At 44.8% G+C, this 22271-nt stretch overlaps 1 pseudogene; it reads right to left on the bottom strand.

Annotated features, from left to right (window-relative positions):
* Positions 1-191: 191 nt before the first annotated feature.
* On the bottom strand, positions 192-21416 carry LOC137350733 (uncharacterized; annotated as a pseudogene).
* Between the last annotated feature and the right edge of the window lie 855 nt (positions 21417-22271).

Raw genomic sequence — 22271 nt, 5'->3', positions numbered from 1 at the left:
CACACAGACATCCCAGTTAAACACCATCCACACAGACATCCCAGTTAAACACCATCCACACTGATATCCCAGTTAAACACCATCCACAGATATCCCAGTTAAACACCATTCACAGATGTGAGAAACGTAGCCCACTTAATAATAATTTACACCAAGTCAAACTCTGAAGAAGTAAGTTTATTTAACGTTCTTGCAAGATCGGGTGTCCTACAAGCAGGCTCACCCATCAACATATTCAGTTCATGTTTATACAATACAAATCCATTTTTCCACGCCTTTAGTTTACATTATTGGTTATAACGTATTATGACACTAACCTATCCTATAGTTGCTACAGTCTCCTCCTCTGTTTACTTCTCCCCCTACTCTAACTTTCTAGCCCCTAACTCTTGTTGTTGTTTTACCTTATTTGGCTCTCCATTGTGTGTTTTAACTTGCAGCTGTCAGCATTTATCTTAGTGGGGCAGTTTCTTATTCACTACATCCTTTGTTCTAACTCTTGCTGTTTCTCTTTTCTCTGCCTAAGCACAATTTTTAACTGCTGTACTGTCTCAAGGTCTTTACTTACATACCCTTATCAGTTCTCTTTTTCAGTGATTTCATTATGTTGTGTAGAAATGACTTCTTGGTAATTTTCCACAAGCTGTAGAAACAACATTTCAGTATTTCTTATTCTCACAATTCCCCCTTTTCTTTTACTTAATCCTTGTTGTTTTCTACATACTGCGGAGGGTTCTCATATGTCCTCTCAAATTCTCTGAGCATTATTTCAGCCGCCTTTTCAATGTCTGTATTTCCGTTGATACTATCCACTTTGTCATTACCTAACAGGTACATACTCTCTTCCTGGCCTCTTTGTATTGACATCTGCTTCGTCAAAGCTGTCTCAATCAATCGCTGTGTCAGCCCTTTTACACAAGGAATAATACAACACCCGATGGCTATTAGTATTCCGACAACCGTGATCAGGGAGGTAAAAACCGAGATTATCATGCCTTTCCATTTTCCAAACCAGGATTCAAGCCACCCCGTCAGGGAAGTGTCTGCTCCTGAATTTTCGGCCATCTCCTCTGCTAAAGTTGTTAACCCTTGCAGTGCTCGGGTGATTGAACCATCGGGTGCTGTGTTATTTGGGATAAATGTGCAACATTTCCCTCCTAACATTATACACACGCCTCCTTTTTCTGCTAAGATCATATCTAGAGCCAGTCGATTTTCCCAAGCCATTCTACTAGTGGCATCTAATTGTTCAGCTATACCTTTTACCGCATCTCTAGTATAATTTATAAATCTTTGTTGGTTGTTTTAAATATAATTTATCCAATCTACATTTTTGTTAATCGTGACCCACCAAAACAAAGACTCGAAACCGGCGGTTATTTGGTTTCGGGCCTTGAGTTCATCAGGTACCCCTCTTGGGACCCCTATGAAATCCATGTATACCTGGTCGTCAAAAGAGTTCGCTATCGCTTCCCTTTTACCCCTTTCCCTCGTTATTATCTTTTGTTTCTCAAATGCCAAGGTGAATGGTATTGCCAATTGAACAATTGCGCACGTCCCCTTCCACTGGGAGGGTAGGGTCTGTCTCAGGATTTTTCCTCCGCAATACCACCATAAATCCACTCTTGGGACATTCAATGATGAGTAGTTCCCTCCCCTGACTCTTCCAGTTACGTCCTCAGTCTCTATGCATGACTTCAACTCTCCCATATTTCTGGTTAGCTCCGCACCGTGTCGACTTACGCATGATGTGTGATTCACACCGGTGGCTAAAAATGAAGGGGGAGTCCTTGAATCTTTTTTCTCTAGGGGAGGGAACATTAATGACAAGGATATGCAAGTTTGAATACCCCAAGCCGTCTTATCCTGATATAGGGCTAACATGCATTCCATGCCCTTTCGGTCACGCTCCCACCCCAGTGGGAAAAGTACTACTTGAGCTATCGGTCTACCAGATGCACAAGCATAGCAATTGTTTTTGTTCAAACTTTTTACAGGTAATTTTATCCATTCGACCCAGGCATTTGTGTCCCCGTAACCGGTTTCTATCTCAATTGTCTTTCTCAAGTCTTTTACCTCTATTATTTTTACTATGTTAGGGTCATTATGAGAGGTCCCTTTTAGTTTGTTAGATGGTTTACCAGTCTTATCTATTGTTACCTGAAAACAACATTTTAATTCACCTTTCTTTTTCCCTTCTCTAACTGTTACTCCAAACACCTTGTTGTCTAATTGGAAGTGGGTACTTTTGATTTGTCGTTCTTCTGTTATTGAGCCATTCCGCTGGCGTTGGATGGATATTCCACCAGGCGTTTCTGTCCACTCGGTTCTTTTTATCGTCAAATAGGGTTGCATTCCTTATCTGGACAATCTGGGCCTGGTTTTATGGGGCTCTGGTGAATGGATATAATCGGTGGGAGTGGGTCTCCTGTTAGTAGTCCATCCCCATAATAATGGAGGGACTCCACATAATAATTTCTTTGGTTATGTATGCCCCCACATGGGATTAGGAAACATAAGTCTACTTCTACCACCTGAGGGTCCTGGCTCTTGGGGATTTCAATTCGTGTACCGTTGTCCCCGTCAGTTCCGTCCCACATTGTTATTTTTCCCATTACTGGGATGACTAATACTGCATACAAAAACATCCAACCCATTTTATTTCCTGGCTACTTTTGAAAAGAAAGAGAGAAAGAGAAAAGGCACACAATATTACAGACAGTATTTCCGCGCTCGCGCCGCTATATAAAAAAGTTCGTTACTCAAAGTCTTTTTAGCTTTATTTTCAATGGTTCTTCTGTTAATTCGGTTGTCCAAGTTCCTTCCTCGGCCGGGGGGGTTGTACCGGCCCCTTGATTCTTGTGTCGTGGGTCCAACCTCTTTCTGCCGTTCTTATGGTTGTTTCAGTGGTTAGGAGAGTCTGGTATGGTCCTTCCCAGTTCGGTTGTAGTTTAGTCTCTTTCCACGATTTCACCAGAACCCAATCTCCTGGTTGGATCTTGTGCACTGCAAATTCGAGAGGTGGGGTCTGTACTAACAGGCCTTGCTTCCTGAGGAATGACAATGAGGAAGACAACAGCAGTATATAGTTCTTTAGAAACGAATCTTTAGTTTCTAAGGTTGGCATCTCGCCCCTGGTTCCCATATAGGGTAATCCGAATAGCATTTCATAGGGGGACAGTCCCACATCTTTTCTAGGGGCTGTCCGAATTCTGAGTATCGTTATAGGTAAACATTTGGTCCAGGGTAACCTTGTTTCAAGTACCAGTGCCATGCCTTTCTGCTCACTTCCACATTCCCCCCTTTTATCATTCTATGATAACCTTCTCTCCACTGATCAACTTATTTATGATTATATATATTCACTAGGATTATGTGGATCTATTTACTCAAATAACATTTAAACAGTATAATATAAAAGCAAATATAAAAAACTCAGCAACTGCTGAATCAGAAGGGTAGGCTGAGCCACCCTCTAACAAGGGGGCGTGTATTAGCCTGGTCGGTGTGTTTTTCATTCTAACTTTCCCCTAGGATTGTCATGTCTGGGTGATAAGAAGAGTGCTGTTGAAGTACAATGTCTCTCTCTCTCTCTCTCTCTCTCGCTGTACCAGCTGCAAGGCCAAGTTGCCTCTGCAGCCCTGAAGTTATGAAGTCATTTCTGATGAGCTGTCCCTCCCTGCAGCACTGAAGCTAGCTTGTTAGCAATACATGACTGATTAATTGTTTCATCTTAAATGTTCCCATGTAATTCTGTTCTTAAAAATTCTAAAATCTAAATTCTGTTCTCACAGTCCCCCCTTTGATTCTTCAAAACATTTTTAAAAATCATTCCCTTGATCCCACCTAGGTGCCTTTAATGGTCTCTATTTGTCTAGAAACAGCCTTCAACACCCAGAGGGGTCACACTCAATACGCCGCCTGCTTGTGCCATAAGAGGGGCCTGCGGGAACTCTGTAAAGGCATAAGTTTTGCAGGGGCTTCAACTACTTGTTTACAACATAAAAGGGTGGAACACTTGTACAATTACCATCTCATTTAAGCTTCACTGTTTTTCTCTGGCTTCATCTCTATTAACGAAAACTTTCTGCGCTTCTCTGAGCAGTTCATCCAATTGTTTTTCACTCCATCCATCTATCTTTTGAATTTTCTTTTGGATGTCTGGCCATGATTTTGTTACAAAATGGACTCGAAGGAGTCCTTGGGCAACCGAGTCTTCTGGATCTAAACCTGAATATTTCCTCATTGTGTCCCGTAATCTCTGTAAGAAATTTGAGGGAGTCTCATCCTTTTCCTGTCTTACTTCGAAGGCCTTATTCAAATTTTGTGATTTCGGGACAGATTCCCTAATGCCTTTTACTATCAGATTTCTAAGGTCTTTCATCTGGCCCCTATGGCCGACGTTATTGTTCTGCCACTGCGGGTCTTGATTAGGGTATTTTTGTTCGGCTGGTTCGTTTCCCCCTACCCCGGGAGGGTTTTCTCTTTCCCAAATTTTCAGGGGTCTTCTACGAGGACTTTCATTTCCTTTTTAAACACTCTTACCTCTCCTGACGTTAATGGTGCACTAACAAATCCAATTTCATTATTTCCTATTGGTACCTCTCTCAAGGGCATCATTGTCTTAGGAGACTCTCTGTCTCTATCGTCGTCGTTATCGTCGGGTTTAGGGGTGGTCCTTCTTGCTGTCCTTAGATCATATTTGGGTCTTTTTCTCCTTGGCTTTTGACTCTAAATCCCAATACTCCAACATCCGTCCCAATGGACTTTCTGGAGGGATGTTGCCGGCAGACTTTCCTTGTCTCCCATCGTCTTCCTTTTTAGACGATTTATTTCCCATGGTAAACTGAAGGGTCTTGTACCCTACGGTATTCACCTCCTAGCTGAAGGGTCTTATACCTTACGGTATTCACCTCCTAACTGAAGGGTCTTATACCATACAGTACTCACCTCCTAGCTGAAGGGTCTTATACTGCCCCACAGTATTCACCTCCTAACTGAAGGGTCTTGTACCCTACGGTATTCACCTCCTAGCTGAAGGGTCTTATACCCGACAGTATTCACCTCCTAACTGAAGGGTCTTGTACCCTACGGTATTCACCTCCTAGCTGAAGGGTCTTATACCTTACGGTATTCACCTCCTAACTGAAGGGTCTTATACCTTACGGTACTCACCTCCTAGCTGAAGGGTCTTATACTGCCCCACAGTATTCACCTCCTAACTGAAGGGTCTTGTACCCTACGGTATTCACCTCCTAGCTGAAGGGTCTTATACCCTACGGTACTCACCTCCTAGCTGAAGGGTCTTATACTGCAGGACTGTAAAATTCACTCCTCAAGGACTTTTAGTACTTAGAAGGTCTTATCCTACAGTTAACCAGTATTCACCTCCTAACTGAAGGGTCTTATACCTTACGGTATTCACCTCCTAGCTGAAGGGTCTTATACTGCCCCACAGTATTCACCTCCTAACTGAAGGGTCTTGTACCCTACGGTATTCACCTCCTAGCTGAAGGGTCTTATACCTTACGGTATTCACCTCCTAACTGAAGGGTCTTATACCAAACAGTACTCACCTCCTAGCTGAAGGGTCTTATACTGCCCCACAGTATTCACCTCCTAACTGAAGGGTCTTGTACCCTACGGTATACCATACAGTACTCACCTCCTAGCTGAAGGGTCTTATACTGCAGGACTATAAAATTCACTCCTCAAGGACTTTTAGTACTTAGAAGGTCTTATCCTACAGTTAACCATAAGTCACCAAGATAATACTTAAAAGTCGTTTTTCTTACCTTCGTCCGTGCACGGAGTTGCCTGACTTCACGTGTGTACCTGCCGCACTAAATACTCGTTCAGAGTGACTTCCCTAGGATCGTTTTCAGTCGATTGCTCGGGTCCGCTACCAACGAGAGAAACGAGACCGTTTTTAAATTAACGGGATGCGTCTTCTCGTCTGTCGTCGGCCGCGGTCCCGGCAATGATGAAGAGATCCCGGACGAGCCCCCAATTGTGAGAAACGTAGCCCACTTAATAATAATTTACACCAAGTCAAACTCTGAAGAAGTAAGTTTATTTAACGTTCTTGCAAGATCGGGTGTCCTACAAGCAGGCATACCCATCAACATATTCAGTTCATACAATACAAATCCATTTTTCCACGCCTTTAGTTTACATTATTGGTTATGACATATTATGACACTAACCTATCCTATAGTTGCTACAGTCTCCCCCTCTGTTTACTTCTCCCCCTACTCTAACTTTCTAGCTCCTAACTCTTGTTGTTGTTTTACCTTATTTGGCTCTCCATTGTGTGTTTTAACTTGCAGCTGTCAGCCTTTATCTTAGTGGGGCAGTTTCTTATTCACTACATCCTTTGTTCTAACTCTTGCTGTTTCTCTTTTCTCTGCCTAAGCACAATTTTTAACTGCTGTACTGTCTCAAGGTCTTTACTTACATACCCTTATCAGTTCTCTTTTTCAGTGATTTCATTATGTTGTGTAGAAATGACTTCTTGGTAATTTTCCACAAGCTGTAGAAACAACATTTCAGTATTTTTTATTCTCACAACAGATATCCCAGTTAAACACCATCCACACATATCCCAGTTCAACACCATTCACAGATATCCCAGTTAAACACCATCCCCAGATATCCCAATTAAACACCATCCACACTGATATCCCAGTTAAACACCATTCACAGATATCCCAGTTAAACACCATCCACACATATCCCAGTTCAACACCATCCACACTGATATCCCAGTTAAACACCATTCACACTGATATCCCAGTTAAACACCATTCACACTGATATCCCAGTTAAACACCATTCACACTGATATCCCAGTTAAACACCATTCACAGATATCCCAGTTAAACACCATTCACACTGATATCCCAGTTAAACACCATTCACACTGATATCCCAGTTAAACACCATTCACACTGATATCCCAGTTAAACACCATTCACACAGACATCCCAGTTAAACACCATCCACACTGATATCCCAGTTAAACACCATCCACACTGATATCCCAGTTAAACACCATCCACACTGATATCCCAGTTAAACACCATTCACACAGATATCCCAGTTAAACACCATGCACACAGACATCCCAGTTAAATACCATTCACTGATATCCCAGTTAAACAACATCCACCAACATCCCAGTTAAACACCATGCACAGATATCCAGTTAAACACCATTCACACTGATATCCCAGTTAAACACCATACACAGATATCCAGTTAAACACCATTCACACTGATATCCCAGTTAAACACCATACACAGATATCCCAGTTAAACACCATTCACAGATATCCCAGTTAAACACCATTCACAGATATCCCAGTTAAACACCATTCACACAGATATCCCAGTTAAACACCATGCACACAGACATCCCAGTTAAATACCATTCACTGATATCCCAGTTAAACAACATCCACCAACATCCCAGTTAAACACCATGCACAGATATCCAGTTAAACACCATTCACACTGATATCCCAGTTAAACACCATACACAGATATCCAGTTAAACACCATTCACACTGATATCCCAGTTAAACACCATACACAGATATCCCAGTTAAACACCATTCACAGATATCCCAGTTAAACACCATTCACAGATATCCCAGTTAAACACCATTCACAGATATCCCAGTTAAACACCATTCACAGATATCCCAGTTAAACACCATTCACAGATATCCCAGTTAAACACCATTCACACTGATATCCCAGTTAAACACCATCCACAGATATCCCAGTTAAACACCATGCACAGATATCCAGTTAAACACCATTCACACTGATATCCCAGTTAAACACCATCCACAGATATCCCAGTTAAACACCATGCACAGATATCCAGTTAAACACCATTCACACTGATATCCCAGTTAAACACCATGCACAGATATCCAGTTATACACCATTCACACTGATATCCCAGTTAAACACCATCCACAGATATCCCAGTTAAACACCACGCACAGATATCCAGTTATACACCATTCACACTGATATCCCAGTTAAACACCACGCACAGATATCCAGTTATACACCATTCACACTGATATCCCAGTTAAACACCACGCACAGATATCCAGTTATACACCATTCACACTGATATCCCAGTTAAACACCACGCACAGATATCCAGTTATACACCATTCACACTGATATCCCAGTTAAACACCATCCACAGATATCCCAGTTAAACACCATCCACAGATATCCCAGTTAAGCACCATCCACAGATATCCGGTTAAACTGGGTAAGTGAGTTTACAACTTATATAAACTTACCTTTTTGTTTTGGCGGTTTCTTTTTGCAGCGGCGACAGGGAGAGTGAGGTGGCAGCTGGGTAAGTAAGTACTATATATTAGGGCAGTGGCTGAACCCGAGACACGACACCTGTAGTGTCTCCCACCCGCCCTCCTCCTCTAACGAAAAAAAAAGGACTCGGTGGTGTGCAGATAAGGTAAGGCTTTTTCCATTTCTTTTTTTTTCGTGTGATTGGTAAAAACTTTTCGTTCCTTTTTCATTTATCTAAGTTAAGACTAACTTAAGCTTAAGATTAAAAATGGCAGGAGATCTCAGACCCGTGTTATGCTCCTCTTGCTCAATGTGGGAGCTCAGGGACACGGCTGATGTCCCTGACTCCTTCACGTGCTGGAAGTGTGTCCAGCTGCAGCTCTTGTTAGACCGCATGACGGCTCTGGAGCTGCGGATGGACTCACTTTGGAGCATCCGCAATGCTGAGGAGGTCGTGGATAGCACGTTTAGCGAATTGGTCACACCGCAGATTAGGATTGCTGAGGGTGAAAGGGAATGGGTGACCAAAAGGCAGAGAAAGAGCAGGAAGGCAGCGCAGGTGTCCCCTACGGTCATCTCCCTCCACAACAGGTATACCGTTTTGGATACTGTTGAGGGAGATGGCTCACCAGGGGAAGGCAGCAGTAGCCAGGTTCATGGCACCGTGGCTGGCTCTGCTGCTCGGAAGGGCGGGAAAAAGAATGGAAGGGCTCTAGTCATAGGGGAGTCGATTGTAAGGGGAGTAGATAGGCGGTTCTGTGGTCGAAAACGAGACTCCCGAATGGTATGTTGCCTCCCAGGTGCACGGGTCAGGGATGTCTCAGATTGGCTGCAGAACATTCTGAAAGGGGAGGGTGAACAGCCAGTTGTCGTTGTGCACATAGGCACCAATGATATAGGTAAAAAACGGGATGAGGTCCTACAAGCAGAATTTAGGGAGTTAGGAGCCAAGTTAAAAAGTAGGACCTCAGAGGTAGTAATCTCAGGATTGCTACCAGTGCCACTTGCTAGTCACAGTAGAAATGAAAGAATAGTCAGGATGAATGCGTGGCTTGAGAGATGGTGCAGGAGGGAGGGGTTCAGATTTTTGGGAAATTGGGACCGGTTCTGGGGGAGGTGGGACTATTACAAATTGGACAGTCTGTACCAGGGCCGGACTGGAACCATTGCAGCAGCTTTTTCGGGAGCAGAGTGTGAGCGAGTGAGCAGCTGGGAAGGTCAGTTTGAAAGTAAATTTAATTTCCTTTTGTTTTTCGGCGGAGGCCAGGGGGCTGCTGGGTAAGTAAAACACTATATATTTGGGCGGTTTAAAATAACTTTCCTTTCATTGCAGCAGCTTTTTCGGGAGCAGAGTGTGAGCGAGTGAGCAGCTGGGAAGGTCAGTTTGAAAGTAAATTTAATTTCCTTTTGTTTTTCGGCGGAGGCCAGGGGGCTGCTGGGTAAGTAAAACACTATATATTTGGGCGGTTTAAAATAACTTTCCTTTCATTGCAGCAGCTTTTTCGGGAGCAGAGTGTGAGCGAGTGAGCAGCTGGGAAGGTCAGTTTGAAAGTAAATTTAATTTCCTTTTGTTTTTCGGCGGAGGCCAGGGGGCTGCTGGGTAAGTAAAACACTATATATTTGGGCAGTTTAAAATAACTTTCCTTTCATTGCAGCAGCTTTTTCGGGAGCAGAGTGTGAGCGAGTGAGCAGCTGGGAAGGTCAGTTTGAAAGTAAATTTAATTTCCTTTTGTTTTTCGGCGGAGGCCAGGGGGCTGCTGGGTAAGTAAAACACTATATATTTGGGCGGTTTAAAATAACTTTCCTTTCATTGCAGCAGCTTTTTCGGGAGCAGAGTGTGAGCGAGTGAGCAGCTGGGAAGGTCAGTTTGAAAGTAAATTTAATTTCCTTTTGTTTTTCGGCGGAGGCCAGGGGGCTGCTGGGTAAGTAAAACACTATATATTTGGGCGGTTTAAAATAACTTTCCTTTCATTGCAGCAGCTTTTTCGGGAGCAGAGTGTGAGCGAGTGAGCAGCTGGGAAGGTCAGTTTGAAAGTAAATTTAATTTCCTTTTGTTTTTCGGCGGAGGCCAGGGGGCTGCTGGGTAAGTAAAACACTATATATTTGGGTGGTTTAAAATAACGTTCCTTTCATTGCAGCAGCTTTTTCGGGAGCAGAGTGTGAGCGAGTGAGCAGCTAGGAAGGTCAGTTTGAAAGTAAATTTAATTTCCTTTTGTTTTTCGGCGGAGGCCAGGGGGCTGCTGGGTAAGTAAAACACTATATATTTGGGCGGTTTAAAATAACGTTCCTTTCATTGCAGCAGCTTTTTCGGGAGCAGAGTGTGAGCGAGTGAGCAGCTGGGAAGGTCAGTTTGAAAGTAAATTTAATTTCCTTTTGTTTTTCGGCGGAGGCCAGGGGGCTGCTGGGTAAGTAAAACACTATATATTTGGGCGGTTTAAAATAACTTTCCTTTCATTGCAGCAGCTTTTTCGGGAGCAGAGTGTGAGCGAGTGAGCAGCTGGGAAGGTCAGTTTGAAAGTAAATTTAATTTCCTTTTGTTTTTCGGCGGAGGCCAGGGGGCTGCTGGGTAAGTAAAACACTATATATTTGGGTGGTTTAAAATAACTTTCCTTTCATTGCAGCAGCTTTTTCGGGAGCAGAGTGTGAGCGAGTGAGTAGCTGGGAAGGTCAGTTTGAAAGTAAATTTAAATTCCTTTTGTTTTTCGGCGGAGGCCAGGGGGCTGCTGGGTAAGTAAAACACTATATATTTAGGCAGTTTAAAATAACTTTCCTTTCATTGCAGCAGCTTTTTCGGGAGCAGAGTGTGAGCGAGTGAGCAGCTGGGAAGGTCAGTTTGAAAGTAAATTTAATTTCCTTTTGTTTTTCGGCGGAGGCCAGGGGGCTGCTGGGTAAGTAAAACACTATATATTTGGGCGGTTTAAAATAACTTTCCTTTCATTGCAGCAGCTTTTTCGGGAGCAGAGTGTGAGCGAGTGAGCAGCTGGGAAGGTCAGTTTGAAAGTAAATTTAATTTCCTTTTGTTTTTCGGCGGAGGCCAGGGGGCTGCTGGGTAAGTAAAACACTATATATTTGGGCGGTTTCTGAACCCGAGACACCACACTTGTCGTGTCTCCCACCCGCCCTCCTCCTCTAACCAAAAAGAAAGGACTCGGTGGGGTGTTTCTAAGGTAAGGCTTTTTCGATTTCTCTGGTTTTATTGTGATTGGTAAAAACTTTTCGTTCCTTTTTCATTTAACTAAGTTCAGCTTAAGATTAAAAATGGCAGGAGATCTCAGACCCGTGTCATGCTCCTCTTGCTCAATGTGGGAGCTCAGGGACATGGCTGATGTCCCTGACTCCTTCACGTGCAGGAAGTGTGTCCAACTGCAGCTCTTGTTAGACCGCATGACGGCTCTCGAGCTGCGGATGGACTCACTTTGGAGCATGCACGATGCTGAGGAGGTCGTGGATAGCACGTTTAGTGAATTGGTCACACCGCAGATTAGGATTGCTGAGGGAGAAAGGGAATGGGTGACCAAAAGGCAGAGAAAGAGCAGGAAGGCAGCGCAGGAGTCCCCTGCGGTCATCTCCCTCCAAAACAAGTATACCGTTTTGGATACTGTTGAGGGAGATGGCTCACCAGGGGAAGGCAGCAGTAGCCAGGTCCATGGCACCGTGGCTGGCTCTGCTGTTCAGAAGGGCGGGAAAAAGAGTGGAAGGGCTATAGTCGTAGGGGATTCGATTGTAAGGGGAGTAGATAGGCGGTTTTGTGGTCGAAAACGAGGCTCCCGAATGGTATGTTGCCTCCCAGGTGCACGGGTCAGGGATGTCTCAGATCGGCTGCAGAACATTCTAAAGGGGGAGGGTGAACAGCCAGTTGTCATTGTGCACATAGGCACTAATGATATAGGTAAAAAACGGGATGAGGTCCTACAAGCAGAGTTTAGGGAGTTAGGAGCCAAGTTAAAAAGTAGGACCTCAGAGGTAGTAATCTCAGGATTACTACCAGTGCCACGTGACAGTCAGAGTAAAAATGAAAGAATAGTCAGGATGAATGCGTGGCTTGAGAGATGGTGCAGGAAGGAGGGGTTCAGATTTTTGGGACATTGGGACCGGTTCTGGGGGAGGTGGGACTATTACAAATTGGACGGTCTACACCTGGGCCGGACTGGAACCAATGTCCTTGGAGGTGCTTTTGCTAACGCTGTTGGGGAGGGTTTAAACTAATGTGGCAGGGGGATGGGAACCAATTGAGGTCAGTTGACAGTAAGGAGGTAGTAACAAAAGCCTGTAAGGAACTAGATAATGAAGTCAGTGTGACTAAGGGGAAGAGCAGGCAGGGAGCAGATGATGAATATAAAGGGACTGGTGGTCTGAGGTGCATTTGTTTTAATGCAAGAAGTGTAGTAGGTAAGGCAGATGAACTTAGGGCTTGGATTAGTACCTGGGAGTATGATATTGCTATTACTGAGACTTGGTTGAGGGAAGGGCATGATTGGCAACTAAATATCCCAGGATATCGATGCTTCAGGCGGGATAGAGAGGGAGGTAAAAGGGGTGCATTACTGGTCAAAGAGGATATCACAGCTGTGCTGAAGGAGGGCACTATGGAGGACTCGAGCAGTGAGGCAATATGGACAGAACTCAGAAATAGGAAGGGTGCAGTAACAATGTTGGGGCTGTACTACAGGCCTCCCAACAGCGAGCGTGAGATAGAGGTACAAATATGTAAACAGATTATGGAAAGATGTAGGAGCAACAGGGTGGTGGTGATAGGAGATTTTAATTTTCCCAACATTGACTGGGATTCGCTTAGTGTTAGAGGTCCAGATGGAGCAGAATTTGTAAGGAGCATCCAGGAGGGTTTTCTAGAGCAGTATGTAAATAGTCCAACTCGGGAAGGGGCCATACTGGACCTGGTGTTGGGGAATGAGCCCGGCCAGGTTGTTGAAGTTTCAGTAGGGGACTACTTTGGGAATAGTGATCACAATTCCGTAAGCTTTAAAATACTCATGGACAAAGACGAGAGTGGTCCTAAAGGAAGAGTGCTAAATTGGGGGAAGGCCAACTATACCAAAATTCGGCAGGAGCTGGGAAATGTAGATTGGGAGCAGCTGTTTGAAGGTAAATCCACATGTGATATGTGGGAGGCTTTTAAAGAGAGGTTGATTAGCGTGCAGGAGAGACATGTTCCTGTGAAAATGAGGGATAGGAATGGCAAGATTAGGGAACCATGGATGACAGGTGAAATTGTGAGACTAGCTAAGAGGAAAAAGGAAGTATACATAAGGTCTAGGCGGCTGATGAAAGACAAAGCTTTGAAAGAATATCGGGAATGTAGGACCAATCTGAAACGAGGAATTAAGAGGGCTAAAAGGGGTCATGAAATATCTTTAGCAAACAGGGTTAAGGAAAATCCCAAAGCCTTTTATTCATATATAAGGAGCAAGAGGGTAACTAGAGAAAGGATTGGCCCACTAAAGGACAAAGGAGGAATGTTATGCTTGGACTCAGAGAAAATGGGTGAGATTCTAAACGAGTACTTTGCATCGGTATTCACCGAGGAGAGGGACATGACGGATGTTGAGGTTAGGAACAGATGTTTGATTACTCTAGGTCAAGTCGGCATAAGGAGGGAGGAAGTGTTGGGTATTCTAAAGGGCATTAAGGTGGACAAGTCCCCAGGTCCGGATGGGATCTATCCCAGGTTACTGAGGGAAGCGAGAGAGGAAATAGCTGGGGCCTTAACAGATATCTTTGCAGCATCCTTAAACACGGGTGAGGTCCCGGAGGACTGGAGAATTGCTAATGTTGTCCCCTTGTTTAAGAAGGGTAGAAGGGATAATCCAGGTAATTATAGACCGGTGAGCCTGACGTCAGTGGTAGGGAAGCTGCTGGAGAAGATACTGAGGGATAGGATCTATTCCCATTTGGAAGAAAATGGGCTCATCAGTGATAGGCAACATGGTTTTGTGCAGGGAAGGTCATGTCTTACCAACTTAATAGAATTCTTTGAGGAAGTGACAAAGTTGATTGATGAGGGAAGGGCTGTCGATGTCATATACATGGACTTCAGTAAGGCGTTTGATAAGGTTCCCCATGGCAGGCTGATGGAGAAAGTGAAGGCGCTTGGGGTCCAAGGTGTACTAGCTAGATGGATAAAGAACTGGCTGGGCAACAGGAGACAGAGAGTAGCAGTAGAAGGGAGTTTCTCAAAATGGAGACGTGTGACCAGTGGTGTTCCACAGGGATCCATGGCTTGGAGGGCCGAAGGGCCTGTTCCTGTGCTGTAATTTTCTTTGTTCTAAACACCCTCCACACTGATATCCCAGTTAAACACCCTCCACACTGATATCCCAGTTAAACACCCTCCACAGATAGAGTCATACAGCATAGAGACAGGCCATTCGGCCCACCGTCTCTATGCCGACCATAATGCCTATCTATACTAATCCCACCTGCCTGCATTAATTCCATATCCCTCTATGCCTTGCTCATTCAAGTACCTGTCCAGATGCCTCTTAAATGTCATTACTGTTCCTGCCTCCACCACCTCCTCAGGCAGCTCATTCCAGATACCTACTATTCTTTGTGTGAAAAATTTACCCCTTTGAACCTCCTCCCTCTCACCTTAAATCCAAGCTCTTTAGTTTTAGTCACCCCTACCATGGGAAACAGACTCTGCCTATCTACCTCTCTCAATTTTATATACCTCTGTTATGTCCCCTCTCAGCTTCCTTCGCTCCAGGGGAAACAGACCCAGCCTATCCCATCTCTCTTTATAACTCAAGCCCTCCAAACCAGGCAACATCCTTGTGAATCTTTTCTGCACCCTCTCTAGCTTAATCACTTTTTTCCTGTAGTGCAGCGACCAGAACTGCACACAGTACTCCAAATGTAGACTAACCAACGTTATGTACAACTGAAACATGACGTCCCAACTTTTGTACTCAAGTGCCTCGGCCAATGAAGGCAAGCATGCCATACGCCTTCTTCACCACCCTGTCTACTTGTGTTGGTGGTGACAAACTTTTGAGGGCAGCCAATTTTGAGCAGGATGTTCTCTAAGTCTTTACAATTGACAGAGTCAAAGGCTTTTGTGAGGTTGAGAAAGGCCATGTGCAGCACAAATCACCTCTAGGCATTTACCCATTGTCACAAGACAAGGGGGCCAGAGAGATAGTTGACCATGGATTACAAAAGTGAAGGAACTGTTACTGCAACTGTACATGGCATTCCCTGCATTTCTCTTGGATTTGCTGTGCAATGAAGATCGTGTCGGTGGTGCCTCTCAGGAAAAAACCACACTGACTCTGGAAACAGCTCTTCAGCCAACGGGAGGTGATTGAGGACAATCCTTGCAATGATCTCACCTCGGCAGACAGCAGGGGGATTCCTCTGTCGTTGCCACAATCTGTCTCATCTCCCTTCTTGAATAGTCACAATCATAGCGTCCTGAAGTATCTCAGCAAGTACTCCTCATCCCAGATGAGATATAGAAACATAGAAAATAGTAGGCCATTCGTCCCTTCGAACCTGCTCCACCATTCATTATGATCATCCAACTCAGTAACCTGTTCCCGCTTTTGCCCCATATCCTTTGATCCCTTTCGCTCCAAGAGCTATATTTAACTCCTTGAAAACATACAATGTTATGGCCTCAACTGCTTTCTGTGGTCACAAATTCCACAGGCTCACCACTCTGAAGAAATTTCTCATCTCAGTCCTGAATGGTTTATCCCATATCCTTATGATCCTTGGTTCTGGACTCTTTCTCCCCCCACAATCGGGAACATCCTTCCTGCATCTACCATTTCATGTCCTGTTAGAATTTTATAGGTTCCTATGAGGTCCCCCCTAACTCTTCTGAACTTCAGCGAATATAATCCTAACCGACTCAATCTCTCCTCATACAGCATTCCCACCATCCCAGGAACCAGTCTGCTAAACCTTCGCTGCATTCCCTCTATTACAAGAACATCCTTCCTCAGATAAGGAGGCTAAAACTGCACACAATATTCCAGGTGTGGCCTCACGAAGGCCCTGTATAATTGCAGCAAGTTATCCCTGCTCCTGTACTCGCATCCTCTTGATATGAAGGCCAACATACCATTTGCCTTTTTTACTGCCTGTTGCACCTGCATGCTTACCTTCCACGACTTGCGTACCAGAACACCCAGGTCTTGTTGCATGGCTGATGCAATATAATGTGGATAAATGTGAGGTTATCCACTTTGGTAGCAAAAACAGGAAGGCAAAATATTATCTGAACGGCTATAAACAGGGGAATATGCAACACACCTGTCCAAACCTACACTGCCTCTGGAGAATCCTTGACATCAGGTGGCAGCACTGTATCTCCAATGCAGCCAACAGCTCCAGCATATACACCCTGAGCCAGTGGCACTCAAGATGGCTCAGCCATGTGAGCTGCATGGAAGATGGCAGGATCTCCAAGGATGCATTTTGTACAGCAAGCTTGTCACTGATCTCACGGGTTGTCCATGTCTCTGCTTTAAAGACAGCTGCGAACGCGACATGAAGTCCTGTGACAGCAACCACAAGTCGTGGGAGTCAGTTGCCAGCCATCAGCAGAACTGGCAGATAGCCATAAAGGCAGAGACAGAGAGCCAACTGTCTAACAGCCCTGCCAACCAATTTTATCTGCAGCGCCTGTGGAAGAGTCTATTACTAGAATCAACCTTAATTGCCACTCCACAAATCACCTCTAGGCATTTACCCATTGTCTCAAGACAATGGGGCCAGAGAGATAGTTGACCATGGATTACAGAAGTAAAGGAACTGTTACTGCAACTGTATATGGCTTTGGTGCGACCATAACTGGAGTACTATGTAGTTTTGCTCAGTACCAAAAGCAATTAAGAAAACTGTTGTCATGCAGTGAGCTAACAAGGTCAAGAATGCACTGACTGTGGTGCAGGCAGGTCCAATCAAGGCATTTGAAAGGAAATTAGATCAGAAACATAAGAATGTACAGGGTCATGGCAGCAGTGCATTCCTGTCCGTCACCAAGATGCCCCTGTGTCACTTGCCTTAATTCCAGTGGTTAACATGCTTGGGAACAGGACAGCTTGAGAAAATTAGGACAACTGTCCATGTGAAGGAACACCAACAATCATCCCATTGGCAAACAGTTACATTTGCATAAAATCACTTACACCTTGCTGGAAACTGCACTGCTTTTATTGGGAGAAGTTGCTGTTAATGCCAGAACCATGACTTTGTTGAAGCAACAATCCATACAGGCTCCACTGTGCATGTGGCATAGCATCCACTAGACTGCCCACTGGAGCAGCTGAATACCAATCATGAGAGTTCACATTTGCATTTGTGCAATTCTTCACCCAATGCTATTGGGAGTTACTCAATGCAACTAAAATCAATTTTGCTGTATTGAGTGTCTGAAGGTGCCTCCTCCAAAGAAGCCAAACTGTAGTAGGATTGCAGAAAGTACACCATGGTCAAGATGGCAAAAGCAACATTTATTCACAGGGAGATGAAGCATGCATAGAGCAAAAACACCAGACAAACTGCTGTAAGTAATTTATTCAACACAATTATATTTACATTAAAGCACTTGTGAAAACCACTAAAAAATTAGACAATTATAGTAAATTGTAAACAAATTCCAACTTGAGATTTTGTTTCTGGGTGAATCATACCAACTTTTATTCTAAAAATGGTAGTGGTTAGAATCATTGAAAATACAAATTTCTCCCCCTGCCCCCCAAAAATGTTACATCATGGGAAAAGTGCAGTATCCAAGTTAAACCTGCCAGGTGCTACTCCAATGTTGGCTGATACCTTTCCAATAAAGGACCTCATCTCAAAATGCTGCACTTGTACGGAAGCTATTCAGCCATCTACCCAGAAAATCCACCTCTAACCTACACCTAATTGATAGCAGTAAATGGTTAATCTCTGCATTGAGGCCACTGCATTTATTTATATGGAGTCAGGGTGAATGATAGTGGTATGTTGGTATGACAGTGTGGGACTGGAGTCACATGGCCAGTCTGGGTAAGATTTTTCCATCAAGGAAAATTAGTGAAAGTTGAGTTTTTAAAATGGCAATTGAGATGGTCACTTACTGAATTTAGAAACTAAAGTCAAGTTCTCTGCCCATAGCAGACTGGGTCTTGCACTCTGGATTTTTAGTCCAGGCCTACTGTACTCTATGATCAGCATGAAGAACATCAGTACTAAAAATTTACTGATGAGCCCCTTGACCTACAAGATTTCCATTTCATTCCTGTGATCTCCTTTACATCAAAAGGAAACTACAATCCCATCTCTTCAGTTCACGAACATGAACTGAGCTTTCATTAGCTTGGCATTTTAATTCTCTGCCCCAACTTGCACTTCTATACTGCTCCAACAAAGCAGGAGGAACAGCACCTCATCTTTGTTACACTTTCTGGACTGATTGCAACCATAACCTCTGCTCCCATTTCCCCCCCCCCCCCCACCTAATTGCTGCTGTTGCTGGCTCAAAATCCTGGAACTCTCACTGTGGGTCTACCTACACCACATGTACTGCAGCAGTTCAGAAGGCAGTTCACCAACTCATTGGCAATGGATGCTATGCTTGCCAGTGACACTCATCCAGAGAATGAATTTAAAAAGGTGGTCTAGGTCAGAGGATGGGTGACTGGGACAGAATGCAATGACCAGTAAAAAGGAGTTCATAACTACTTGGTGATTTCCTTTATTATCTCATCACTATTCAAATGCACTCCTGGTTGGTCACATTTGAGCCTGTAAACTTGAGGGCATCTAAAATTGACTATCTTAACACATACCAAGTCCTGTTCCCCAATCAGCCCTGTGCTTGCTGACCTATATTAACTTGATCAAACAAGGTCTTGATTTTTAAAATTCTCATCCTTGGTTTCAAATCCCTCCACAGCCTTACCCCTCCCCATCTCTAATCCATTCCAGGGGAGGGAGTGTACAAGAGAAAGATAAGCAAAGAGCCAGAGGGGTGACCAAAAAGTCAGAAAAGACAGGACTTGAGCCAATTTATAAAACTGGAAGCAAAGGAGCAAGTAGGTAAAGAAAAATGAGAGCAAAGGGACAGAAATCAGTTGAAGCATGCAGACAGCAATACAAAGCTACAGGAAGCTGCAATCAATACAAGTGAAACATCTGCAGAACTCCAAGCACATCATTTAGATTCAAACCACACAAGGCAGTCTCAGGACAGACAAAGGAACAGCATTGGTAACCACATCAATAAACCCAGTGGTTTGCAGGCTAATAGCAATGTACAAAGGCTACCACAGAAGCCCAAAGATCCCACTGACAAAAGAAATGCTACCGCTCCTACATATACCAGACAATTCTCCAGTTAACTGTAATCAATTAGCATGATCCCAGTTGCAGAAGCAGCTAGAAACCAGAATGAATGTAGCAAAATGATTACAATCATAGCAAAAATTTATGACAGAAAGAGGCCACTTGGCCCATCATGTCTGCACTGTCCAAAAAACAAACCACCTACTCTAATCCCACCTTCCAGCATTTGCATATCCAGAATCCTTTCAAATGAAGAGGGTTTCTGCCTCAACTACCCTTTCAGGCAGAGTTCCAGTCCCTGCCACTCTGGTGGAAAAACTCTCATCTCCTCTAATTTATCTAACAATCATTAAATCTATGCCCCCTCATCACTGACCTCTCTGCTAAGGTGAAAAGACCCTTCACATCCACTATCCAGGCCCCCTCAATTTTGCACATTTCAATCAGATCACCCTTCTGTTCAAAGGAGAACCCCAGTCTATCCATTCTTTCCTCAGCTGCATTTTTCTAGTCCTGGCAACATCCTCAAATCTCTGTACCCTCTAGTACAATTACATCCTTTCTGTAATGGTGACCAGAGCTGAACAAAGTACTCAAGCTGTGGCCAAACAGAGTTATACAGTTCCAGCATAACATCTTTGTTCTTACATTCTATACCTCAGATAAAAGGAAAGGATTCCAAATGCCTTAACCATCTTATTCACCTGGCCTGCTACCTTCAGAGATCTGTGGACATTCACTGCAAGGTCCCTCACTTCCTCTACACCTCAGTAATTTCCATTAATTGTGTATTCCTTTGCCATGTTTGACCTCCCCAAACACTCACTTTTCCAAGTTAATTGCATTTGCCAGTTTGCTGCCCATCTGACCAGATCAATATGGGATGGATGGCACAGTGGTTAGCACCACAGCCTCAGAGCTCCAGGGACCCAGGTTCAATTCTGGGTACTGCCTGTGCAGAGTTTGCAAGTTCTCCCTGTGACCGTGTGGGTTTTCACCAGGTGATCCGGTTTCCTCCCACCGCCAAAGACTTGCAGATGACAGGTAAATGGCCCCTAGTGCAGGTAGGTGGTAGGGAATATGGGATTACTGTAGGGTTAGTATAAACGGGTGGTTCTTGGTCAGCACAGACTCAGTGGGCCAAAGGGCCTGTTTCAGTGCTTTATCTCTAAATAAATAAATATCTTCCTGCAGCTATCCTCCTCACTATCAATCATATGGCCAATCTTTGCATCATCTGCAAGCTTCTTGATCATGCCCCCTACATTTATATCCAAATCATTAACATGCCACAAAAAAGCAGGGGACCCAGCACTGAGCCCTGTGGAACACCACTGCTAACAGCTGCCAATTACCCTTTGTTTCCTGCCATTGAACCAATTTTATATGTACCATGCTGCATTTCCCTGGATCCCATGGGATTTTTTTTTAAGTCTGCCATGTGGGACTGCCAAAAGCTTTTTAAAATGATGATTCTGAATACAAACATTCCTTCTGTCCAGAGGTGCAAAACATCTGCTGCAGTCACCAGTGTTCACTGTACCCAACCCTGTAACAAGAGCAATTTGTACATTTAATGGGAAGAGAACTTTAAAGCTCTCAGCTGTAAAATCAACAGCAAAAATGTGTGAGGTTTTTATAACCTTGTTCTTTAAGCGGAAGAAGGCCTCAAACTCTCCCCTCACCATTCATCTAGCAAGTAATAGGAAGATACAGATCACAGGGAGATCTGTTCAGCTGTGACTTGCATTGCCAAAAACGTGGGTTCCGCTTGAGCGGGCGCTTCCAACTAGCCAATGCGCCAACACACCCGGCCAATCCCGCGGCACCAGGCCCCACCGCCCCCCACCCAGGGTATCCCGCGGCACCAGGCCCCACCGCCCCCCAGCCCAACCAATCCCGTGCCATCGCCCCACCAGCCAATCCCGCGCCATGACCCCCGCGGCACCACTCCGCCCAACCCAGCCAGCCAATCCCGCGGCACCATCGCGCGCCCCCACCCCGCCAATCCCGCGGCACCAGGCACCATCGCCCCCCGCCCCCTCCCTCAGCCAGCGAATCCCGCGGCACCGCCGGGTGTTCCCACCCCGGCCAGCCAATCCCCCAGAAGAGAACGCGCAACTAGCCAATGCCGCAGTTTGCAGCAGATCGGTCGGTTAATGACCCGTCGCCTCCCCAGCTCCATTAGACAAATCAGGATCAGTAGAGGGACAGTAAACCGAGACAAATTCACAACGACGTACAGACAAACAAAAAGCGCGCCGAGCCCACCCCGTGTGGTACCATCGGCTCGGGCGGGAAAATAACGGCTCCACGTGGCCGGAGACTGAGCCTGAATTCGGAACTGCCACATAACAAAACTCACTTACCAGCCGCAAACCAAGAAAGACCAACCTGCTCGCCACACCGGCTTTTATAGGCACGGACAGCATCACATGATCCCATCCGACCAATCAGACGGTTTGGTGCGACACTCAAACAACGAGCGAGGGAAATAACAAGAGCGTCCCTCATCAGGATTCTCATAGCGCCGCCACCTTGGAGGACTATCGGTGCCGATTGTGTATTACCTGCGCCTTGGGCAGCTCCAAGGGGAATTCTACTGTAACTCCCTTGGTTACCAACCTTCCAAG

The sequence above is a fragment of the Heterodontus francisci genome, chromosome 2 (assembly GCF_036365525.1).
Source record: "Heterodontus francisci isolate sHetFra1 chromosome 2, sHetFra1.hap1, whole genome shotgun sequence".
In the NCBI taxonomy this organism is placed as follows: Eukaryota; Metazoa; Chordata; class Chondrichthyes; order Heterodontiformes; family Heterodontidae; genus Heterodontus; species Heterodontus francisci.
The sequence above is the reverse complement of the archived record's forward strand: the minus strand, read 5'-3'. Positions and strand labels throughout refer to the sequence as shown.